The following is a 25,069-nucleotide window of genomic DNA, read 5'->3' on the forward strand; positions in this document are numbered from 1 at the left end:
TAAATCTATCTAACCAAAAACTGATAGCATTCTATGGAATAGAATACAAAGTAACTGTAACTGCACAATCTTCCATATGTGCAACAAGAAAAGATTTTGTATGAGAGACTTTCGCTTTCTGGGAGAATCCTGCTTGTTGAAGATATATTGGGGGTTACATCTTATTTATGAATTAAATACAGGCCATTTGTTTCTTATTTTGTCTTGAAGCTTACAGGTTCTTTTACATTTCCATTCACTCCCACTGCCTTTTAAAAGAACATCAGAATGATAGATATTCAGAGTTCTTATTGTAGCTTACACAAAACAGAAGAAATTATATTTGGAGTAAAAATAAAGAACCTTTACTTTCACCTTTATATTTAAAGCCTCTCAACTCAGGAGATACAGTGTGGAAGATCTTATTGAAACCACCTTTGCAAAAATTATAACTGAGAAAACTATGACAATGAAAGAGATCTACCTGATTCCATCTTGCTTCTAACCTCTACGCTCTCCTAATTTATACCTGGGTTTGGGCAGAACTATTTTTTGAAGGAACTTAGTTTATAGTTTAACTTTGGAACAAAGATGATCACAGCCTCATCCCAAAACAAACTCCCTTCCTGCCTGGAGGCTAGATTGCCTGTGGGACTAACAAATTAGCTACAAGATTAGAGATTATGATTTAGGAGTCATGCATCTGGAGGCTACAAGATGCTGAACCTCCCCAAATTGCTTCTGGGGATAACATTACTTTTGTAAAACCTGAGATCAGTGCTTGAGATATTTTACAGACACTGTACTTGATGGCTTATTTGGTCTTGTGGCCCCCACCCAGGAATTGACTCAGTGCAAGAGGACAGCTGGGACTCCCAATGATTTCATCTCTCACCGCACCAGTCAGCACTCCCCACTGTCCAACCCCTGCCACCAAATTATCCTTGAAAACCTCGATCTCCAGGTTTTCAGGGAGACTGATTTACGTAATAATAAAACTCTGGTCTCCTGCACAGCTGGCTCTGTATGAATTAAACTCTTTATTACAATTCCCCTGTCTTGATAAATCGGCTCTGTCTAGGCAGAGGGCAAGGAAAACCCCTTGGGCAGTTACATTATCTCTTTTCTTCTTAGAACATAAGTCTTTCTCCATTGTATTGAAAGGTCATTAAGAGTCTGTTCAAATAACTCATATGTGAAATATGACAAGAATTCCATACTAATATAATGTTATCCAGTAATATTTACAGCAAAGTTACTATTTATGCAGTGTTTTGCTGGAGCCAATTTATAATGGCACACAAGAGTCAACTGTGCACCTCTCTTCCCAATGCTACATTTGATGATGTCATCAAAATAAAGCTGAGATTTGCCAAACTCATTGTCAATCAGAGTTTGCCTAAGGAGGTATTTCTAAGAATAAAACATAATTGAGTCCCGAAAAGATATGTAAAATATTCATTTTTAATGATACTGCTGCTGTTACTGACAATAGTAATTATATTTATTTTTTGGCCAAAAAATTTAATTATAAACTTTTGCCAAATTGTCTTTGTCAATTAATAAAGTTTAAAATTTATCAAGTATTTCTTCTACTGTGTTTGGAAAAATTCCCTGGATCTCTATTGAGCTTACTTTGAATAATAAAAAAAAAACTTTTATTTTAATATGAGGAAATCTTCCAGTGCTGACTTTGCCCTGTATCAGACATATATTCTTAAAATAAAGACTAAATATTTTATGTAAGCATTTTAGCAAATGTTTCCAGTACTTTGGATGGCATCATGTATATATATTAGATAATATTTACTTAAGGATGCCAATATAAAAAATCTAGATCTTTAGCAAAAACCCAACTCAATATAGAGTTATCCTTGTGTTTAGTTGAAATAAATTTTTGAGTTTTTAGCAAAAATAATTTCCATATCTTCAATAATTTTGTTAAGAAGTATTAAAAAACCTGTGAGAGACTGGTTTAAAGTTAATATGATGAAAAAATAGATAAACCTCATGAAATAGAGCTACATGAGAAAATAGCACCCAGCACAGTTCCAGTGGTCAATCTATCAATGTTAATTAAGAGAAGTTCTGCCTGGGTCTAAAGAGCAGGAAAGAAAATGAGAAATGTGGTCAGTAAAACAACAGCAAGAAAAGAAAGAGGGCTTGGTTAGATGTCAAGATACCCTTCTGGTTTTCAGCCCAGTTCTGCCACTAACTAGCTGTGTCCTTTATTCTTATGGAATGTGTTTCTTTGGGCCCTTGTTGGCTTAAATGTACAGTGAGAGAAATTAATTGGTCTGCTTTAAATTTCTTACATTTCTAAAACTTACAGTATGATTAAGGACATAGGATAATCAAGGAGATTTATATATATATATATATTTATATATATAATCCAACAACTACTGCATGATATATATATAGAGTTTGAACCATGAGTTTTGATCAGATTAGTTCAGCTGTGATGGTAAGTTTATAAAACTGCCTAAACAAAACAATTTCCTCTCTCGTTTCTGCTCAGAACATGCCAACTGCAGAAAACCCATGGTCAGTTTCATAGTAAATTATGAGATTGTGACACTTCTGCCAAAAGGGATAACACAGATTCCAAAACCTCTAGAAATTTTTAAGGTATTTCCACAGGTTTCAGAAAACCAAAACAAAGCAAGAATATTTATTACAACATATGATTTTGGTAAATGTGTTTTTTCTCTTTCATATATAATGTTGAAAAGATATCATGCGGCTGGGTGCGGTGGCTCACACCTGTAATCCCAGCGCTTTGGGAGTCCAAGGAGGGTGGATCACCTAAAGTCAGGAGTTCGAGACCAGCTTGGCCAACATGGTGAAACCTCATCTCTACTAAAATACAAAAATTAGCCGGGCATGGTGACGGGCAACTGTAATCCCAACTACAAGGGAGCCTGAGGCAGGAGAATTGCTTGAACCCAGGAGGCAGAGGTTGTGGTGAGCCAAGATCATGCCACTGCACTCCAGCCTGGGTGACAGAGTGAGACTCCATCTCAAAAAAAAAAAGATATCATGCATAGCACTAAATACAGTATAAACTAAGACATATTCTTGGCCTGGTGATTAATATTTATAGTGGATGCTTATAATCAACTGGTCCAGAAAGTTTTTAAATTTTTAGAGTATAAGACTTATTGGCTATAAGAAGAAAATAGTAATTTAAAGATGTAAAAATTCTTTTATTAAGACATAAAATAAAACTACACAAGTAATTGAAAATAATGGGCTATAAAACCAAAGGCGATGATTGACATCACTGTTACTGATAGCTATATTATAGTGTGATGTACAAATAAAAATCACAACTTGGAAACATAGTATCAAATTTCCTCATAAATCATAAGTTGAGAATAAATGTTCTTTAAAGAGGAACTCTAGGCTCAGATGTTAGCTGACCTGGATTTTAAACTTCACTATCTTCCTTCCAATCATATAATCTTTCATGTCTATCTCTAGTAGTAATAAGGTTAATCTAAAGTAAATGATAATTTTTATGCTGTGAAATAAATTGTTTTTATTTTATTATATATTTTTCTCTCTTATTCGAACTATATAATAATCATATATCACTTTTAGTAAATACATAATGATAAAATCCAAAGGAAATACAGCAAGATTTTAAGAAATTATTTATTCTGAACAGTAAGAGGTTGAAGAATTATTGTTCTTTTCTGCATTTTTTGCATTTTAATAATTAAAATTCAATTTATTAAAATCATCATGCCATCATTAAAAATAAAAATATATTTAATGCAATTTATACCTTAAGCTCTCTATATATTTTACATTTATCTCAACAAATATTTGTAACAACTTTAGGCAACTGAAAATGTTATTACTTTTCTTGTATCAATTAAAAAATGCAGGTTGAGAAAGATTACTATCTTCTCCAAAGTTGTAAGTGTTACAGATAGGATTAGAACATAGATATGCCTTATTTAGCTCATGACATTTGTAGCCCACATTTCCCATTGAGTAAAGGGACCAATTAGTTCAGCCAAAACTGCAAATTCAGTTCTCTTCTCTACAACTAGCCTTAGGATTGTGAAAACCATTTTTATTCATGATCCATTTCCAATAAACAGAATATCCTTTTTCTTTCATTCATGCCTAACATAAATAAAATCAAAGGTGTTTGGGGGAGAACATTGAAAATGAGGATTTCAATATTAACATTGACTGAAATAGATGACAAGATCATAGGAAGCATCTAAGTGTGTTTTTCTTTATAATGCCTAGAAAAATCAGCACTGGTGGTTTCTGTGTAGAAGTTCAATAATGTTTTATCTCATCTGTAATATATAAATAATTATGGTAGAACAAGAAATAGTTTCAGACCAAACCCTATTTTCTAAGATTGCTCTTACACTATGGGATCAATTTATTTTCAAAAGTTTCTTCTTTTCTTTTTTTTTCCCTCAGGATTATCCTTTCTACTCTCCTACTTTCTGAACTACTTTTCTCCCTCTGTAAGTCTTAAAGAAGTTCAATGAGCTATAAGTGAACTCAGGTAGACAACTCAACAAAATCAAGAAGACAATACATGAACAAAATGATACTTTGAATAAATAAATATAAACCATAAAAAACTTGAATTATTCCATTCAGTCATAATACATGACTTTAAACTTCAAAACAGTTTGTTATAGTACAGCCAAAATCATTAAAATTGGTCAGCTAAGAAGTATATATTTTTTCTAGTTCTCTAATGGATAGTTTTACATTATATTCACAACTTACAAAATCTGTCCAGCAAGATAACAGATTAGAAGACACTTAACATTGCTTCCCCCACAAAGGTATAAGCAGTAACTATTCAAAGACAATAAAACTACCCAGAAGTTACTAGAACTTGAGAGAGAAGCAGAGGAACTGATGGAGCCTGCAGAAATGAGAGAAGCTGTGACTGATAAATGACGATTTTAGAATCTGCCACCCACTACCCCAAGCCACATAACAGCTCACAGAAAATTTCTATACATTTAGGATGTCTGAGTTGGAAGAAATTGGAAGTTGAAAATAAACATTCAATTTCCCTATCAGTTGAGGAGGCTTCATGGGAAGTCTACATGGGTCTCATCCCATGGAAAACACTGAGAGTTCCAGGAGGGCTGAATGACCTGAGTGAACTGAAGATAAAATCAGGAGAGCTGATTGCAGCAACTGTCCTGTGGATCTTGGTAGCTGCTCTGCATTCTGCTCAGCAGGAATGCCATGCTGAGGAGACTGTCAAGTCTCATAGCACTGCAGAGGTTATGAGCCCTGGAAATGCCTGAGTCCTTTTTTGTGTTTATGTGGCACCTTCCCCTGACCCAGAAGCAGCTGAAATATTTAGTAAGTTCTGGTGCTCACAATAAGTCTTTTCCAAATAACAAACAATGGCAGAGCAGTGATTTCACTCCAGTGCAGCATTTAAATTCTGATACACACTAAGTCCTCCCCACTCAGGAGTCAAAAGCTGGACAGCAATTAAGTTCTGATATTAAGTTGTAATGATCTAAGACCACAAAAAACACCTGCAAAAACAGAAAGAGGTGACCATCTCCTCAAATTCACAGGCATCAATATAAAGATAAAAGGATTAATAAAAATCAGGAAAATATGACGCCAACAAAAGAAATAAACAAAGTTCTATAATGGACACAGAAGAACTGATCTATAAAATGTCTGAATTCCAAATTCAGAATAATCTACTTTAAAATTTTCAGGGAATCACAATAAAATATAAATAGAAAATTAACTAAAATTTGGAAAACAATCCATAAATACAATGAGATATTTGACAAATAAAGAAACATTTTTAAAGCCCAAATAAATCCTAGAAATAAAGAATATAATAACTGAACTGAAAAAACTCAATAGAAAGGTTTTACAGTAGACATAATCAGAGGAAACAGCTTGAAGACGTATGAAATTAATCAGAGGAGCAAAAAGAAAAAAGAAAAAATATGGTGAAGAAGACCTTCAGGAATTGTGGGACACTATTTAAAGTAAACTAACCTTCACATAATAGGAGTTTCCGAATGAGAAAAGGGAGAATAGACCTAGAACACATATTTAAGAAAATCATAGCTAAAAACCTCCTAAATCTACATGTAGAAAACAACATCCACTTACAAGAAACATAGAAGTTACTAATCAAATTAACTGAAAAGGAATTCCCCAACACCCTTCAAATTATGATAAAAAAAATCAAAGACAAAGAAAGAATACTGAAAAAAAGAAGAGAAAAGAGACATATCACATTAATCAGGGCCCTAATACAGCTTTCATCAGATTCTCAGCAAAAACCCTGCAGGAAAGGAGAAAATGATATGATATATTCAAAGTAGTGAAGGAGAATAAAAACCTGCCAACCAAGAATATTGTACCAAGCAAAGGTATTCTTCAAACATAAAGAAAAGATAAAGTCTGCAGATAAACCAAAGCTGAGGGAATTCATCAACACTAGACCTACTAAAATGCTAAAGGAAGTTTTTTAATCTGAAAGAAAAGGATGCTAATATGTAAAAAGAAAACATCTTAAGGTATACAACTCATTGGTCATAGTAAGTAAACAAATTCAGGACACTCAAAAACTAATTGGGCCAGGTGTGGTGGCTCATGCCTGTAATCCCAACACTTTGGGAGGTTGAGGTGGGCGTATCACCTGAGGTAAGGAGTTCAAGACCAGCCTGGCCAACATCGTGAAACCCCATCTCTACTAAAAAACAAAAATTAGCTGGGCATGGTGGCATGCACCTATAGTCCCAGCTACTTGGAGGCTGAGACACGAGAATCGCTTGAACCCAAGAGGCGGAGGTTACAGTGAGCTGAGATCATGCCACTGCACTCTACCCTAGATGAATGAGCGAGACTCTGCCCCCTTCCCTCCAAAAAAAATAAGAAACTGTAAGTGTATATAAATCACTTACATCTTTTTTTCTTTTCTTTTTTTTTTTTTTTGAGACAGCATCTCACTCTATCACCCAGGTCAGAGTGTAGTGGTGTGATCTCAGCTCACTGTAACCTTTGCTTCCCAGGCTCAAATGAATTACCCACATCAGCCTCCCAAGTAGCTGGAACCATAGGTGTCACTTACATCTTTATATAATATCACTTTCATCTTTTAGTATCTAAAAGAAAAAAAATTAATGATAATAACAACAATTGTTTAAGAGAAAGAACATGTAAAAAGAAGTAAATTTACATATCAAAATCCAAAATTTGGAAAAAGACTGGTTTAAAATGTAAAAACTTATGATAAATACACTAAAAATAAAAAGTGCTGAACCAAAGCATACTAGAGAGAATCACTTTACCACAAAAAAGACAGAAAAATGAAAGAAAGATAGTTTGCTGAGAACGATGGTTTCCAGCTTCATCCATGTCCCTACAAAGGACATGAACTCATCATTTTTTAAGGCTGCATAGTATTCCACACACATCAGGGCCTGTTGTGGAGTGGGGGGAGGGGGGAGGGATAGAATTAGGAGATATACCTAATGTTAAATGACGAGTTAATGGGTGCAGCACACCAACATGGCACTTGTATACATATGTAACAGACCTGCACATTGTGCACATGTACCCTAAAACTTAAAGCATAATAATAAAAAAAGAAAGACTCTCCAAAACAGTTTTAAAAAGTGACAAAATGACAGTAAAGTCTTTATCTAGAAATAATAACCTTGAATATAAATGAATTCACTGATTAAAATACATAGGGTTGTTTAACAGATTAAGCACACACACAACACACACACAGACATACAAAGCCCCCCCACACCCACACCATATGCTGCCTACAGAAACTCACTCCATTTATGAAGATACAAATGGACTGAAAGTGAAGAAAAGAAAAAACACATTCTACACAAATGTGCACCCCATAAAAAGCAGGAATAGTTATACTTACATAAATAACCTTCAAGTCAAGTACTGTAAAATAAAAAGAAGATTATTATGTAATGACAAAGCTGTTATAACATTTGTACATATACATGCACTCAGCACTGAAGCACCTAAATATATAAAGCAAATACTAACCTAGAGGAAGAGATTGACAGCAGGACAATAATGGTGGAAAACTTTATCACTCCCCTTTTCAGCAATGGATGGATGATCCAGAGAGAAAAATCAACAAAGGAACATCAGAGTTCAACTGCACTGTAGATAAAATGAACCTAACAGATATTTACAAAACATTCTATCCAACAACTACAAAATACACTTTCTTTTCAAGTGCACATGGAACAGTTTTTAGAATAGACTATGCTGAGTCATAACACAAGTCTTACAAAATTTTCAAAAATAAAAATCACATCAAGTACTTTTTCTAAACACAATGAAATAACACCAGAAATCAATAAAACTAGAAATCAATAACAGAAGGAATGGTGGAAGCTTTACAAATACATGGAAATTAAACAGCACGCTCTTGTATCCCCATTAAGAAAAGAAATTTCTGAAAATTTCTGGAGATAGAAAATGAAAGCCTATGGGATATAGCAGAAGTATGTCAAAGAGGAAACACTAGAGCAATAAATTCCTACATCAAAAAAGTAAAAAGATATCCAATTAAAAACCATCTGGTGCACTTCAAGGAACTAGAAAATTTCTAAAAAGCCAAATGCAAAATTAGTAGAAGAAAAGAAATAACAAAGATCACAGCAGAAACAAAAAAAAAAAAAAACAGAGATTTTAAAACAATACAAAAAAATCCATCAAAGAAAAACAATTTTGTTTGAAAATCAAAAGAAATTAGCTACACTAAGAACAAAAGAGAAAAGATTCAAATAACTAAAATCAGAGAAGAAAAAAGATATATTACACAGAATTTGTCAACAGAAATACAAAGATCATAAGAGACTTTTATGAACAACTATAAATCAAGAAATTTGAAAGCTAGAAAAAATGAATCCAGACTGAATTATGAAGAAATAGAAAACCTGAATAAATAAAGAGTAACAAGATTGAATCAGTAATAAAAAAAAATTCTCCCATCAAAGAGAAGCCTAGGATCTGACAAATTCACTGCTGAATTCTACCAAACTATCAAATAACTAATACTAATTCTTCTAAGACTACTATGTTAAATTGAAGAAGAAGGAATATGTCTAACTCATGCTATCAGGCAAGCATTACCTTGACACCAAAACCAGATAATGACACAACAATAAAAGAAAACTACAGGTTAGTATCTCTGAAACATAGAGGCAAAAATCCTGAGCAAAATGCTAGCAAACTGAATCCATCAACACATTAAAAGATCACTTACTATGATCAAGTGTGATTCATCATAGGAATTTGAGGATGATGTGTTAGGCTCTTCTTGCGTTGCTACAAACCAACACCTGAGACTGCGTAATTTATTTTTTAAAAAAGATTTAATTGGCCCTACAGGGTATATAAGCCTGGTGCCAACATCTGCTCAGCTTCTGGGGAAGCCTCAGGGAATATTTACTCATGGTGGTAGACGAAGTGGGAACAGACACATCACATGGTGAAAGCAAGAACAAGAGAGTGAGTGGGAGGTGCCACACACTTGGAAACAACCAAATCTCATGAGAACTCATTCACAATTACAAGGATAGCACCAGTCAATGAGGAATCCACATCTATGATCTAATCACCTTTCACCAGGCCCCACCTCCAACATTAGGAATTACATTTTAATATGAGATTGGGGGGACAAATATCCAACCTATATCAGATGGTTTATAATATGCAAATCAATAAATGTGGTACGTTAACACAATCAGGTACAAAAAACATATGACCATTACAATAGATGCAGAAATAGCATTTCATAAATTCAACATCCCATCATGATAAAAACTTTCAATCAATTAGGTATAGCAGGAATATAACTCAACCTAATAAAGACATGCAAATGGCCAGTAGATATTTGACAAATAATGATTAGCATCACCAATCATCGTGGAAATACAAATCAAGACCACAGCGAGATATTACCTCATACCTGTTAGAATGGCTATTATCAAAAAGACAAAAAATAACAAATGCTGGTGAGGATGAAGAAAAAGGGGAACACTCATACACTGTTAGTGGGAATGTAAATTAGTACAGACATGGAAAACAGTTTGAAGGTTTCTCAAAAAATTAAAAATAAAATTATTAAATGATTTAGCAGTCTCACTGTGAGGTATATATTCAGATAAATAAAATCAGAAGTCAATGAGATATCTGCATTTCTATGTTGTTTATTGCAGCACTATTCACATTATGTAAGTGATAAAATTGACCTAAATATCCATCAATGGACAAATAGATCAAGAAAACATGATAAACATACACAGTGGAATACTATACAGCTACAAAAAGAATGACCTTCTGTCATATGTGACAACGTGGATAAACCTGCAGGACATTCTGTTAAGTGAAATCAACCAGGTACAGAAAAACAAATATTGCATGAGCTCACTCATATGTGGAATCTAAAGTAATTTTACTCATTGACCAACCTCTCTCCATCCCCCATCCCCTTTTCTCTCCTCAACCTCTGGTAACTGCTGTTCTACTCTTTATTTCTATGAGACCACAGTTACAGTTAGATAGGAAGAATAAATTCTGGTGTTCTATTACATAGCAGAGTGACTACAGCTAAAAATAGTGTATTATATATTTCAATATAGCTAGAGAAGAAGATCTTGAATGTTATCACCACAAAGAAATGATAATGCTGTGGTAATGGGTATGTTAATTACCCTGATATGATCATTAAACAATGCATATATCTATTGAAACATCACAGTATGCCCCCAAACATGTACAATTATTATGTGTCAATTATAAACAAAAATAAGAAAGAAAATTCAGAAGGAGGGATTTTTTTTTAATCTTGTCCTTTTTTGTTCACACTCCAGGAAGATCCTTATGTTTCACCATTTACTTCTATTTCAACAGTTGAGTGTGATATAATTAATTAGATTAGAAAGCAGGGCAGGATATACATGTCAAGCACATTGAAGTAATTTGTCATGATTATCTCTTTAATATTTTCATGTAAAATCAAAGCTGACTGTTATATTCAAGATTTATGTGAAAGATATACACCTTCTAGTCTATAGTTTTGAACTTTTTTATTTGATTGTGGTTTACTAACATTAATTTCAATATATGTGTTACTGCCTCACATATGTGCTTTTTATATCTAGAAAATATAAGGGCTCCTGAAATTTAAAAATAGTATGAAATTAGTACCTTATAGTAAAAATCTCTAGCTTGACCAACTATGAGGATTTAAAAGGTGGCATGAGGATACGTGGTTTTATTCTAACATGTTTTAAAATATATGTAGACTGATAAACTTTTAAATAAATAAAATGGCTGGTAATAGCTATTTTGAACATCACATAAACAAATGTGTAAATGTCCAGTGGTAAAATGATGAAGGCAGTAGGCATAATGCAAAATATACGCTAAACTGTTGAACCAGTAACTCAACTCCAGCATGGTTTTGCCATTCAGGCTAAAGGAAACACAAGAATTCCTGCCTTGCCCCCCACGTAGTTTTTCTAAAGAAATGCAAAATTCAGATTCTTATTTGAAATCTTCTGATTTCTATATGTCTCTCAAAGAACAGTTGATATTTAATGACTAGTGTTTCTAGGTATGTAAGCTTTATATTCTACTATTTTGTTGCATTCTCATACCACTTTAATAAGTCAGGCAAAGGAAGCAACTGAAGGCTCAATAAAGGACGGTAGATCAACAGTAATGATTGATACCTAAATTCTGATAACAATTGTCCCACTTGATTCATGAATTTATTATCACTGAATAAAGAGTCCTTCTGATTTTCTCTACTTTGTCTGAAAAATTCAGCCGGGATTTTTGCTGTTGTTTATTTCCCTTCTCAACAGGTGTTTTGCCTTCATGCTCAATAGCTATTTCAATTAAACTGTCAGAATATGTTTCACACTTCCCAAAACCTGGCATCTTACAGCAAAGTGTGTGCAACCTTTTATTAGGAAGTTTGGAGAGCTTGTAATGGATATACAAATGATTTTTCCATAAAGACTTTCTGACTTCAGAATGAACAGCACTAGGTAAATCCTTATATAGTTTATTGTTATAAGAAAAATCAAAGATTTGGTTTAATTGTACATAGATTTGAAATTCAGTTGCAATGGGGACTGAAAGTAAAGGATATTAAGTTTTACTCTGTAAGCTCTTCCAGGAATGAATTGCATTGGCCTCTTGAAGTGGCTCCTAGTCATCACTTTCAAAGGCATTTAATAGTTGTAGTAGATCTAAATCATAACTTATATGTACATTGATACTTGCTAGCTGTATTAAGGCCTGAGTCAGCAGTGGCCACGGCTGAGCAAGATCAGTTTTTTGGTGGCTTTCACCCAACTGGAAAAGGGTTGCAGCTTTCACTGTGACTATGATAAACCACTCTCTTTTTTGGCCTGATACAGGAGATTTTTGAACTCGATCCATTGTGGTGTTTTTTGATGTCATTTTAGGTGAACTCCTGAGAAACTTGGTGTAAAATAGAAATTTAAATCTGGATTTTATCACTAAAAATAATTGTAGGATTTTGATATTGAAAGTAATCAAGAGATAATAAAGTCCAATTCCTCATTTTAAAGATAGGACAAATAGGAACGGGCAAGGTGACTGCTCCAGGTCATAGAGCTTTTTAGTAGCCAAGCTGAAACAGGAACATAGGGAACCAGTTTATAAGGCCAATGTTTGAGCACCTGTACTATGCTACTAAGTACTAGCATTTAGTATTTAGCCATGCCAATGTAAAAAGAAAGAATAGGAGAGGTGGAAAGTCAAATGTGGAGAAACAACACTGATAGTCTTTGTTAGTTTAAATTTTTCTTTACAAGGTGTCTCAGTAAGGCAATTTTATGTCTCTCTTTTGCTAAAAAGCATCTGAAAATAATCAACAATTTCACAAAAGGGACAAAATCATACAGTTTAGAAATAATTACAATAACTGTCCATAAGCAAGGATTCCTTCCTAAAAGATACTTGCTTTACTTAGTCTTTGACCATCTTCTGCATTCACACTACTTTCTTAAGTGCAGTATAAATGGCTCCCAAAGTATGGAATTTAGAGTTAATGAGGAAATAATATAGGTTCAATATCATTATCCTATCAAATATTGTTTAGGCTTAGTAAAACAACAGGTGATATTGCTACTGATTAATACATTCAGAACAGGTTCATGGAAATGGTGACATTGTATTTGTCCTTAAATGGTAATAAATTTTTCAACAAGTGGAAGTGAGAGAACAACTGTAAGTGTATATTTCAGGCAGAGTGAGTGACAAAGGCATTGAGATAGAGTGGTAGAGGAACAAAAGGAACACAGCAGAGGTAGAATTTGGTTCAAGGGTATTGTGTTTCTAAGGCCAACAATTGAAGATAATTTTGGTAAATAAAAGATCTCTAGTAACATACAATGGTACCAGGGCATTATAATATAGGAAAATGTTTAAACAGAGAAGTGATATGTTCAAAACTGTTTTAGAAAGATAATGCTAGCAATAGGTTTAAGATGGATTGCACAGTGATGATACTTAAAGGAAAGAAGGATTCTGAGACTTGGATTTGGATGGAGCAGTGGAAATGGCTGATAAAGAAGCCTGTGACTTTCTTCAGAGAAAACCAGCATATCTTTGTAACTGATTCAATGGGGAAAGTGAACAATATAAAGAAAAGAGTAACATTAAACATGAATTTGAAATTTCAGGCCTTTGGAGAATATGGATATAATGAACAAAGATTAGGAAATAAGTAAGTGGAAAAAATTTGGAAAGAAAGATGAATCTTCTAAGAAGATGCTAATCTTACTAGGTGAATTTTATTGATGGCATTAGATATATAAGTATGGGGGGCATCCTAAAAATGTTATATGAGAAACATTGAGGGATATGATAATTAGAAAAATGAATGAGCATTTCAAGAATGTCCCTATTGCCGCAGAAGATTGAAAAGATGATCCAGTGAAGAAACAAGAGAAGATGTAGCCAGGAAATATCTGAAGCAAACTGGTGGATTCTGAATGATTAAAAATAATAATAATAACCAAAGAGAAAAGAAGTAGTGGATGAGGTTGGCAGAGATGAGGAACTGCCATTTCTCCAAAGCTCTGAACCAAAAGCAAAGACTCATTTGAATGTTTTACCAAGCTTGAACTTTACAAAACTTGAAAGTGTGCAAGAGCAAAGAGGTATCATTTAGCACACTATAAATAGCATCTTCTTTAAAAATGTTGTACACATTTCTCATATTTGAAAGTAAATAACCTGAGATTTAAAACATCTGTCAAACAATCTGTGAATGTTATGTGCCATTTTAATACATTTTGACATTATTTCATGTTGAAACATACTTTCTCTGATTGTATTGACTGGATTATATAGAACCTCTTTGACTGACTTAGTCTATAACTTGCCCAGATAAAATGTACATTGCAAGTAAATAAAATATGGGTGATATGGGAATGAAATTTCAAGGCAAGTTTCGTGTATAATCTGTAGCTCCTCTCAAACTATATTACCACTCCTAAGACATCCTTTGTCTGATATGAATGCCTAATAAGGAGCAACATTTCTTTTTATGCTATAATTACATTGTACTAATTCTTTTTCTAAAATGGAAATGCATACCATCAAAGAATAAAACAAAATGTTAAGAATTTCACACATTTATATTTGATAAAATGACACTTTTGTATTCAAATGACACATTCATTTTTTCCCTACTACTTGAATGAATAAAAACATCCTTTATTGTTCATAAGCATTACATAACGTAATTTTCCAAAATAATAATTATGTACTTTCCAGCAAGTACAAAATCTTTTTAAAATAAACTTTATTTGGGGAAGAGATAATTTAACATATCAATTTCTTCAATTTATAAAAGTGATAATTTCACTCCAATATTTGAAGAATAAACGTATATTTGAAGAAGTACATTTGTAGAATAAAAAGCAACTCTGATTTGATGAGCAATAATAAGATTATTCTATCATCTTTAATATTTAGCCATCAAAAACAAGAAAATTACAGAATATAAAATCCGTGTCCCAAGTCAAAAGTAATTAAATTTACTTGTTTTTTAGAGTAAAAGATTATTAAAGGAAGAAACTATTGCTTATTATACACACACCACACACACACACACACACACACACACACACACACATATACCCCTCTACCTTTGTATCATATGCATTAGAGAAATTTTTAGATTTCCTTAAAAGGAAAGGTATGGACTGCCATTTCTCACAACATAGTGAAATGAAAATTTTGTGAAACTTCTAGATCATATTCATAACTGTTGGCATATATGTATTTAAAGTTGATATGATGCAAAATTAATATAATTTTATGGAGACAATTTTTAAAATTGTGAACTTATAAAGATAAAGTAGTTCTAAAAATAGCATTTATATTGTATAGATCTACTGATCCCTGGCTGTCTAGAGGCTGGGATTTACCAAAGGGTCAACATAAAAGACTCAAATAACAAAGCCAAATTTGTAAGCAGAATTAAAGTTTGGATTGAGATGTCTAAATGGAACTAAGACTTCAAAATTAAAAAATCCTCAGTGAATGGAGCTAAGTAGTAACTGGGGATACATGCATGCTCCAATTTTGACTTTGGGAGAATTAAAAAAAAATCATGAAACTTTTCAACCACAAATTTACATTTTAGATTCGGGGTTAACATCCACCTGGATTTATGACCTGAAACTTCAAGGAGAAACATAATTTAGAATAAGTTTTTGGTTGACAGTACCTTCAAGTCTATTGCAGACAAAGGCAAATACACTGTGGAAGAAAAGTTTAATCCAAAACTCAATATTTTCTTTCTTTCTTTCTTTTTTTTTTTTTTTTTTTTTTTTTTTTGAGATGGAGTTTCGCTCTTGTTGCCCTGGCTGGAATGCAATGGAATGATCTCGGCTCACCATAACCTCTGCTTCCCAGGTTCAAGTGATTCTCCTGCCTCAGCCTCCCAAGTAGCTGGGATTACAGGCATGTGCCACCATGCCTGCCTAATTTTTTTGTATTTTTTTAGTAGAGATGAGATTTCTCCATGTTGGTCAGGCTGGTCTCAAACTCCCGACCTCAGATGATCTGCCTGCCTCAGCCTCCCAAAGTGCTGGGATTACAGGCATGAGCCACTGTGCCCGGCCAATATTTCCTTTAGTAGTAGAGCTTTAGGGTAAGTCTTTTAAAAGTTTATTGTGAGTAAAAAGCCTAATGAGATTTTTTACTAGCATTATATTGAATGTGACAATATAAAATCTTAGAATCTATTAAAATGCTGTACTTCTCCATACAGTATTTAGGCTTTTTTAAATTGGTGTGTTCTAGTTTTCAGTGTATATATCATGAAAACTTTTATTTATATCTAAGTATTTTAGTTTTAGGAGATTTTATATATGCTATTAATTTTATAATTTGAAATAATTTGCTTCATTGCTAGTGTATAAAAATATAATTACTTTTTGTATATTACCTTGCACTCTGCAGCCTTGGAAAACTCATGTATAACTTCTTAGAAGTTTTTATGAGTTATTTGGGTTTTCTATGCATATAGTAATATCACCTGTGAGTTGAAACCATTATTTCTTCCTTTCTATTGTGGATTCATTTTCTTTTTCTTGTGTTATTACACTGGTTAAAACTTAAAATACAATGCTGAATATGAACTTTGTTCCCAGTCTTAGAGAATAAGCAAGTATTCAGTCTTTTACTATTAAGTAACATCACAGCTAAAGGCATTTTATTGATACCCTCTATTAGATAAAAAGAAGTTCCACTGTATTCCTAGTTTGCTGAGAATTTTTACCATGAATTAACGTTAAAGTTTGTCAAATGCTTCCACATCTTTTAAGATTGACATATCATTTTTGGATGATAAGTTGAATTACATTCATGGGGAAAACTGTTGTTCAAAATTATTTTTATATGTTGATAAAATAAATGTATTAGCATTTTGCTAAAGATTTTTGAGTTTATGTTCATAAATATTATTGCTCTATAGTTTTCTAGTATTGTAATTTCTGTGTTGATTTTGATATTTATGTAATGCTCACCTTATAAAGTTTATTTGGAAGTATTGTTTCATTTTTTCTGAAAGTTGCTGTTTGTAACTGTAACTGTGCTGTAATTCTCCCTAAAGTGTTTGAAATTTTTCACCATTGAAGATTTCTTTGATTGAAATATTTTTACTACAAATCCAATTTTTAGTAGATACAGGACTATTCAGCTTATCTGTTGTCTAAGTGAGTTTTCATAATTTGTGCTTTTTTGGAATTAGTTCACTTCAACTATTTGTGGAATTTATACGCATAGAGCTTTTTGCAGAGTTCTTTATATGACAGGCAGAATAATGTCTACCCCCTGAAGATTTCCACATCTTAATTTCCAGAACCTGTGAATATGCAACCTTATATGGCAAAATTGACCATACCAATGTAATTTAACTAAGAATTTTGAGATGAGATGTTTATCCTGAATTATCCAGGGGAACCCAACTTAATCATAAGGGTTGTCATAAGAGAAAGAAGGTAGTAGAGTCAGAATCAGGGAACATGATGTGGTAAAAGAAATAAAAGATAAGGCAATATGAAAATGGAAGCAGGGGTCAAAAGAATGCAGGCAGCCACTAGAAACTAGAAAAGGCAAGGACACAGATTCTCTGCTAGAGTCCTCAGAAGGAATTCAATCTGGCTGATGTCTTGGTTTGAGGGCTTCTGATCTCTAGAACCATGGGAATCAATATCTACTGCTTTAAGCTAGTAAGTTTGTGGTAATTTATTGCATTAGAAAATTAGCATACCTTAGTATACTTTTAATGGCTGTGTGGCCCATAGTGGTGGCCCCTCTTTATTTTTGATATTGGTTATTGTCTTAACTCCTTGTCTACTTGCTCAGTTTGGCTAGAGTTTCTTCAGTTTTATAGATGTCTTAACAAAAAACTATCTTTCCATTTCACTGATTTTTTCAATTATTTCTTTGTTCCAATTTAATTATTTTCATCTCAAGTTTTAATTTCTTTGTTGTTTTTAGTTATTTATTTATTTTTTGATGTGGAGTCTCACTCTTGTCAACCAGGCTGGAGTGCAATGGCACAGTCTCGTCTCATTGCAACTTCCACCTCCTGGGTTCAAGTGATTCTCCTGCTTCAGTCACCCAAGTAGCTGGGATTACAGGCGACCACCATCACACTTAATTAATTTTTGTATTTTTAGTAGAGACGGTGTTTCACCATGTTGACCAGCCTGGTCGTGAACTCCTGACCTCAGGTGATCCTCCAGTCTCGGCCTCCCAAAGTACTGGGATTACAGGCACGAGCCACCGCACCTGGCCTATTTCTTATTTCTAGTAATTTTGAATTTAATCCTCTATCCTTTCTCTAGTTTCTTAAGGTGAAAATTTTATTTATTGATTTGACACAGTTTTTTTTCTGCTATATGCATTTGAGACCAAAAGAAATCTCTAAACAATGCTTTAGAATAATTCTACACATTTGGATCTGCTGCATTTTCATTTTCATTCACTCCAAAATATTTGCAAATTTATCTTGAGAATTTCGCTTGACTCATGAGTTACTTAGAATACTTTTGCTAGTTTTCAAAAAACTGGAGATTTTTCAGTTATCTTCCTATTACTGATATATATATATTTTTGAGACAGAGTCTCTGTTGCCCAGGCTGGAGTGCAGTGGCACAATCTCAGCTCACTGCAACCTCCACCTTCCAGGTTCAAGCAATTCTCCTGCCTCAGCTTCCCAATTACGTAGGACTACAGATGTGTGCCACTATGCCCGCTAATTTCTTTTTTTTTTTGGTATTTTTAGTAGAGACAGGGTTTCACTGTGTTAGCCAGGATGGTCTCAATCTCCTAACCTCATGATCCGCTCGCCTCAGCCTCCCAAAGTGCTGGGATTACAAGTGTGAGCCACCGTGCCTGGCCTCTATTACTGTTTTTTAACTTAAACATATTATCATAACAACACATACATTGCATGATTTCTAGTCTTTTAAATTTTTTAAAGTTTCTCCAAAAATAGTATCTGTCTTGGTTAATGTTAAAAGTATACTTGAGAAGAATGTGTATTTTATTGCACAGTGGTGTGTACTATAAATGTCAGTGAACAACAAACAATAAATTTTTAAAAATCACTTTCAGATGTATCTTTTTTTTTTTTTTTTTTAGACGGAGTCTGGCTCTGTCACCCAGGCTGCTGGAGTGCAGTGGCGCAATCTCGGCTCACTGCAAACTCCACCTTCCAGGTTCATGCCATTCTCCTGCCTCAGCCCCCAGAGTAGCTGGGACTACAGGCACCCGCCACCACACCCGGCTAATTTTTTGTATTTTTAGCAGAGACGGGGTTTTGCCATGTTAGCCAGGATGGTCTCGATCTCCTGACCTGATGATCCACCCGCCTCGGCCTCCCAAAGTGCTGGGATTACAGGCGTGAGCCACCACGCCCAGCTAGACATATCTTAATAAAAATAATAGAAATATGAAATAAAGAAAATCATCTGAAGGCAGCTAGAGTAAAATGACACAATGCATGACACATGGTAGAACATATCCATTAGTATAAATGACTACAGGTGTCACATAAGAAACACTAAATGATAGAAAAAAGTGAAAAAAGATTTTAAATGAAAAATGTGAAAATGAAATTCTATAACTAATGAAAATATTCTTTATATGTAAATGCAAAATGAAGATTTTTTATATGAAGTCAATTGCCAGCAGACTTGCTACATACAAAAATGCTAAAGGAATTCTTCAGGCTGAAGATAATTAATACTAGAGGGCCAATCAGATATTCAGGAATGAGTGAGGATCAATAGAAATAGGTGGAAACACATAAAATACTACATTTTTTTCTCTTAAGTTTTCAAAATTAATATGTATTTTAAATGTAGTTAATATTTGCTGGTAAGTTTTTAAAATACAAATACATTGAATGCATATAAGCACTATAACATAATAGTTCATGGGGAAGAATAATTTATTCTTAAGGTTTCTATCTTTTCTGTGAAGCGATACAATATTAATTCTAAATAGTCTGTGAAAAGTTTAATATGAAGATTACAATTTCCAGAGCTACCTCTTAAAAAAGAAATAATTCAAAGAAAGCAGTTAGGCACAGTGGCTCACACCTGCAATCCCAGTACTTTGGGAGGAAAAGGTGGGTTGATCACCTGAGGTCAGGAGTTTGAGACCAGCCTGACCAACATGGTGAAACCCCGTCTCTATTAAAAATACAAAAATTAGCTGCAGGTGGTGGTGGATGGCCATAATCCCAGCTACTCAGGAGGCTGATGCAGGAGAATCACTTGAACCCGGGAGGCGGAGGTTGCAGTGAGCCAAGATTGTGCCATTGCACTTCAGCCTGGGTGACAGAGTGAGACTCAATCTCAAAAAATATATATAATAATAATAATATTTTTAAGAAAGCCAAAAAGAAAATAAGCAAATTATAAAGGGATAATTAGAAAAATACAAATAAGCCAAAAGAAGGCAGTAAAAGAGAAACACTGGAGCAACAACAAAACAGATGGAGCAAACAGGAAATAAAGAATAAAATGATAAACTCAAATTCAACCACATCAATCTTTACATCAGATGTTAATCATCGAAATACTTCAATTAAAAGCAAGAGATTGGCAGAATAGATTAGAAAGGAAAAAAGCAAGATCTTACTGTATGCTGCTTACAAGAAACCAATTTTAAATATAAATATGCAGAAAGGTTGAATATAATGGAAGAAAAATGATAAACCCACACAAATTGTGCACATCAGAGGACTGGTGTATCCATTTAAATAAAGGATTAAGCAGACTCCAATATCATGAGTATTACTAGAGAGATAAATAAAGATCTTTTACAATAAAAAGTAAGACAATTCATCAGGAAGATATAACAATTATAAATATGTTCCTATAAACAGTCTCAAGATAAAAGAAAATAAAATGAAGATCAAAGTAGGCCAAAAGTAAATAAGATGGGGGACTAATTTTAAAAAACATAAATTGATGAAATAATAAAACAGACATGTTTTAGAAGATTAACAATGCAAAAACCGGTCCTTTGAAAAGATCAGCTAATTACCAAACTGCTACTTAAATTGATCAGGAAAAATAAGGAGGAAACACAAATAACTCAATATCAGGGATAAAATATTTTAAATATAGGTCTGATAGACATTAAAATGATTTTAATAGACTAAACCATATTACATCAATAATTTTTATAAGTTCAATCAAATATGTGTATTTCCTGAAAAATATAACTTACTGAAATTGACATAAGAAATAAAAATAGATTCTGAAAGTCATTATATCTATGAAGTTAATGGAATTTATCATGAAAAAAACATCACAGATAGGAAAATCCTTCTGGCTTAAAGAAGTTTACTGATTAATTCTATCAAGTATTGAAGAATCAAAAAATACCAAACTTATACTAACTATTTTAGCAAGTTGTGGAGGAATGGTCACTGTATATTTCATTTAAGTTGTCCAATTTCTTAACATGCTTTTTGAGGGCAACATAACCCTAATATGAAAACCTTACAAACATGATGCAGAAGTGAAAAGCACAGATCAATTTCACTTATGAATATGAATGAATATATTTACAAAATATTAGCAAATCTAAACTCAATGTATATAAAAAGAATAGTATATCACAACCAAGCAGCAACTATTTAAAGGACTTAAGGTTTTAAACATTTGAAAACCACACAATGACATTTATAATATCAAACAACAAATAATAAAAGTTACATGATCATTGCAATAGATTTAGAAAAAGCAAGATTAGATAATACAAGATTGCTATACAAAAATCAGCTATATTATTTTACATTAGATTCAAAAAATTGGGAAATAAAGAGAGGAAAACACTTTAATTTACAGTAAAGCCTAGAAACAACAACAACAAAAACAATTAGAACTAAGTTTAAGAAAAAGCATTACTGAACTTTACACAAATGTTATTAAAGAAATTTTTCAAAAGACCTAAGCAATTGTGAAGATATACCATATTCATGATTGGAAGACTCAGTATTCCCTTAGGATGTCAATTCTTGGCTGGGCATGGTGGCTCATGACTGTATTCCCAGCACTTTGGGAGGCTGATTAGGGCAGATCACAAGGTCAAGAGACCGAGACCATCCTGGCCAACATGGTGAAACCCCATCTCTACTAAAAATACAAAAATTAGCTGGGTGTGGTGGCATGCTACTCAGCGTCCCAGCTACTCAGGAGGCTGAGGCAGGAGAATCACTTGAACCTGGGCGGCAGATGTTGCAGTGAGCCGAGACCATGCCACTGCACTCCAGCCTGGCAACAGAGTGAGACTCCATCCAAAAAAGTAAAATAAAAATAAAAATAAAGATGTCAATTCTTTCCTAATTGAGTTGTAGTTCCAAATGTCAGTAAATATTATAGCAGTTTACTATTTTTTTGATAGAAATTGCCAAGTATACTCTAAAATGTATGTGAAAATGCAAAGCACCTAGAAAATAACCAAAGCTGTTCCCAAAATAAAGGGAAAGTTAAAAGAATTTATCCCACCTCACTTGGAGACTTAGTATAAAGATACAGGAATCAAGGCACTTTGTTATTGGAGAAAATAGATAATAGATGATAGATAGATAGATAGATAGATAGATAGATAGATAGATAGATGTAAAATCTACAAATAGGTGCCAAGGAAATGCAATGGGGTAAGAAAGTCTTTTGACAAATGGTATTGAGTTACCTGACTATCCTTGTAGAAATAAGTGAGCACTTACTCTAACTTCATGCAATACTCACATCGTATAAAACCAAATTAAGTTTAACTTCATCAAAATTTATAATTTGATTTATAGCTGGAAATAAAACCTAAAACTATAAAACTATTTTTTGTTACAATTAGTTATTTCTGTAACAAATGGCTGTTATTGTGTTGGTACATTGATCATATATTCTGCAACCTTGCTAACTCTCTTATTAGTAAAAATACTGTATCTGTTTATTTTCCTTCATTATCAGCTACAAATATATATCAGCTACAAGTGATAATTATATATTTCCCTTCAAAACTCACACTATATCTCTCTTTTTAGGCTATTATCTTATTATTGACAAAGCATTCCAATATGGTGTTACATAAGAGAGGAACTTTGGTTATAGGTACCTTTTCCTTATTCCTAAAGAAATGTGTCTCAAGTTATAGCATAAACTGTAATTTTTATTGTAGATTCTAGTAAAAAGCAAAAATAAAAATATTATTTTACGAAAGTTTATTTTTATTCCATTATTTTCCAATATGTTTAATATAAATATTTATTGAACACTAAGAAATGCCTTTTACATTTATTGAGATAATAATTAGCTTCTTTAGTTTTTTTTAATGTAATTAATTATATTAATAGGTTGTATTAAATCATATCTGTGTTCTTTACCTAACACTTATCTGGAATTTTTATTATCTAATACTTATCTAGAATTCATTCATTATCTAACGCTTATCTGGAATTTTTTTACATCAATGTTTCTGTATAATATAGGCTTATTTCTTTTCTAGTACTATACTTATTCATGACTGGTAATGAAATTAATACATTTTGTTTGTATAATTTTAGTTGATACCTTCTCCTTCCACTCTGAATTTTTTTCTTAATGAAGCTGAAGCAAGGGAATGGCATTAATTATCTAAGTGCCTAAGTATCTGATGCTAGAGAATGGCATTATCAGATTTGCATTTTTTAAAGGTCGTTTGGATATAAGAGTCGAGAACTAATTTGAGGGCAATAATATTGTTAGAGTGAGGGAAAGCAATTGAGAGACTGAATTTTTTGTAGTTTTGATTTGTATTTTCCTGATAATTAGTGATGTTGAGCATATTTTTATATATTTGCTGACCATTTGTAGGTCTTGTTTTGAGAAACAGCAGTTCAGATAATTTGCCCATTTTTAAATTAGATTTTTTGCCATATAAATGTTTGATTCCTTGTATATTCTGAATATTAATCCCCTGTCTGACGAATAGTTGACAAATATTGTCTCCCATTCTGTAGGCTGTCTTTGCTCTCTGTTGATTGTTTACTTTGTTGTACAGGAGCTTTTTAGTCTAATATAATTCCATTTGTTTATTTTGCTTTTATTGCCTGCACTTTTAAACTGTTAAATATTTTCAAAGACCAATGAAGTATCATCTCATCTGGTTAGGGTGGGTATTATCAAAGAGACAAAAAAAAAATGCTGGTGAGGATGCAGATAAAATGAAACACTTACACACTCTTGGTGAGAATGTAAACTTGTACAGCCGCTATGGTGAACAGTATAAAGTTTCTTCAAAAACTACAAGTAGAACTACCATATGATCCAGCAATCCCAATACTGGGCATTTATTCAAAGTCAAGGATATTGAAGAGACATCTGCACCCTGATGTCTATTGCAGCACTATTCACAATAGTAAGATTTGGAATCAACCTAGGTTCCCAACAACAGATAAATGAATTTATAAAATGTGGTAATATACACAATGGAATACAATTCAACCATAAAAACAATACAATCCTGTCATTTGTGGCAAAGTAGATGGAAATGAAGGACATTGTTAAGTGAAAGAAGTCAGGAACAGAAAATTAAACACCATATGTTCTCACTCACATGTGTGAGAAATAAAATAAAATCCTAAGCCCCCAACCAACTGAGCATACCTTCTCCTGACCAAGGAGACACCAGAGAAACCTTGAAAACAGAGTTCTCAGGCATGGCAGGATAGGAGATTGGACATGCCTCATTATACTCCTCTCTCGCTAACTCCCATTAGGCTTTCTTCCCTAAAGGCTAACAGAAAACCAGCCATTTCAGAGGACTCCACTACCACTGATGTCAACCAAACACTTGATATTGCCCCTCCGTTTATTTGCAGAATGACCACAGAGTGGGGTTCTGGCCAGTCTAGGCGAATGTGCAGTGAGGATTTTTATGTCCTCTGCTTCACCTTTTTACACTGAAGGGCCAGAAATTTCACACTCAAATCATACTAACACAC

General features: G+C 33.2%; 1 long non-coding RNA gene across 3 annotated transcripts in view; it reads left to right on the forward strand.

The window, feature by feature from the left end:
* Nucleotides 1–25,069, forward strand: part of LOC107966702 (uncharacterized) — a 108,504-nt gene that overhangs the window by 57,935 nt on the left and 25,500 nt on the right. The window contains exon 6 of one of the 3 annotated variants that reach the window (XR_010146910.1): nt 369–1,565. The exons of the other annotated variants lie outside the window; for them this stretch is intronic. This is a non-coding gene — a long non-coding RNA (uncharacterized LOC107966702). Of the gene's footprint in view, nt 1–368; nt 1,566–25,069 lie in introns of those variants that run through there. 3 annotated transcript variants of the gene reach the window in all.

The sequence above is a fragment of the Pan troglodytes genome, chromosome 8 (assembly GCF_028858775.2).
Source record: "Pan troglodytes isolate AG18354 chromosome 8, NHGRI_mPanTro3-v2.0_pri, whole genome shotgun sequence".
NCBI lineage: Eukaryota > Metazoa > Chordata > Mammalia > Primates > Hominidae > Pan > Pan troglodytes.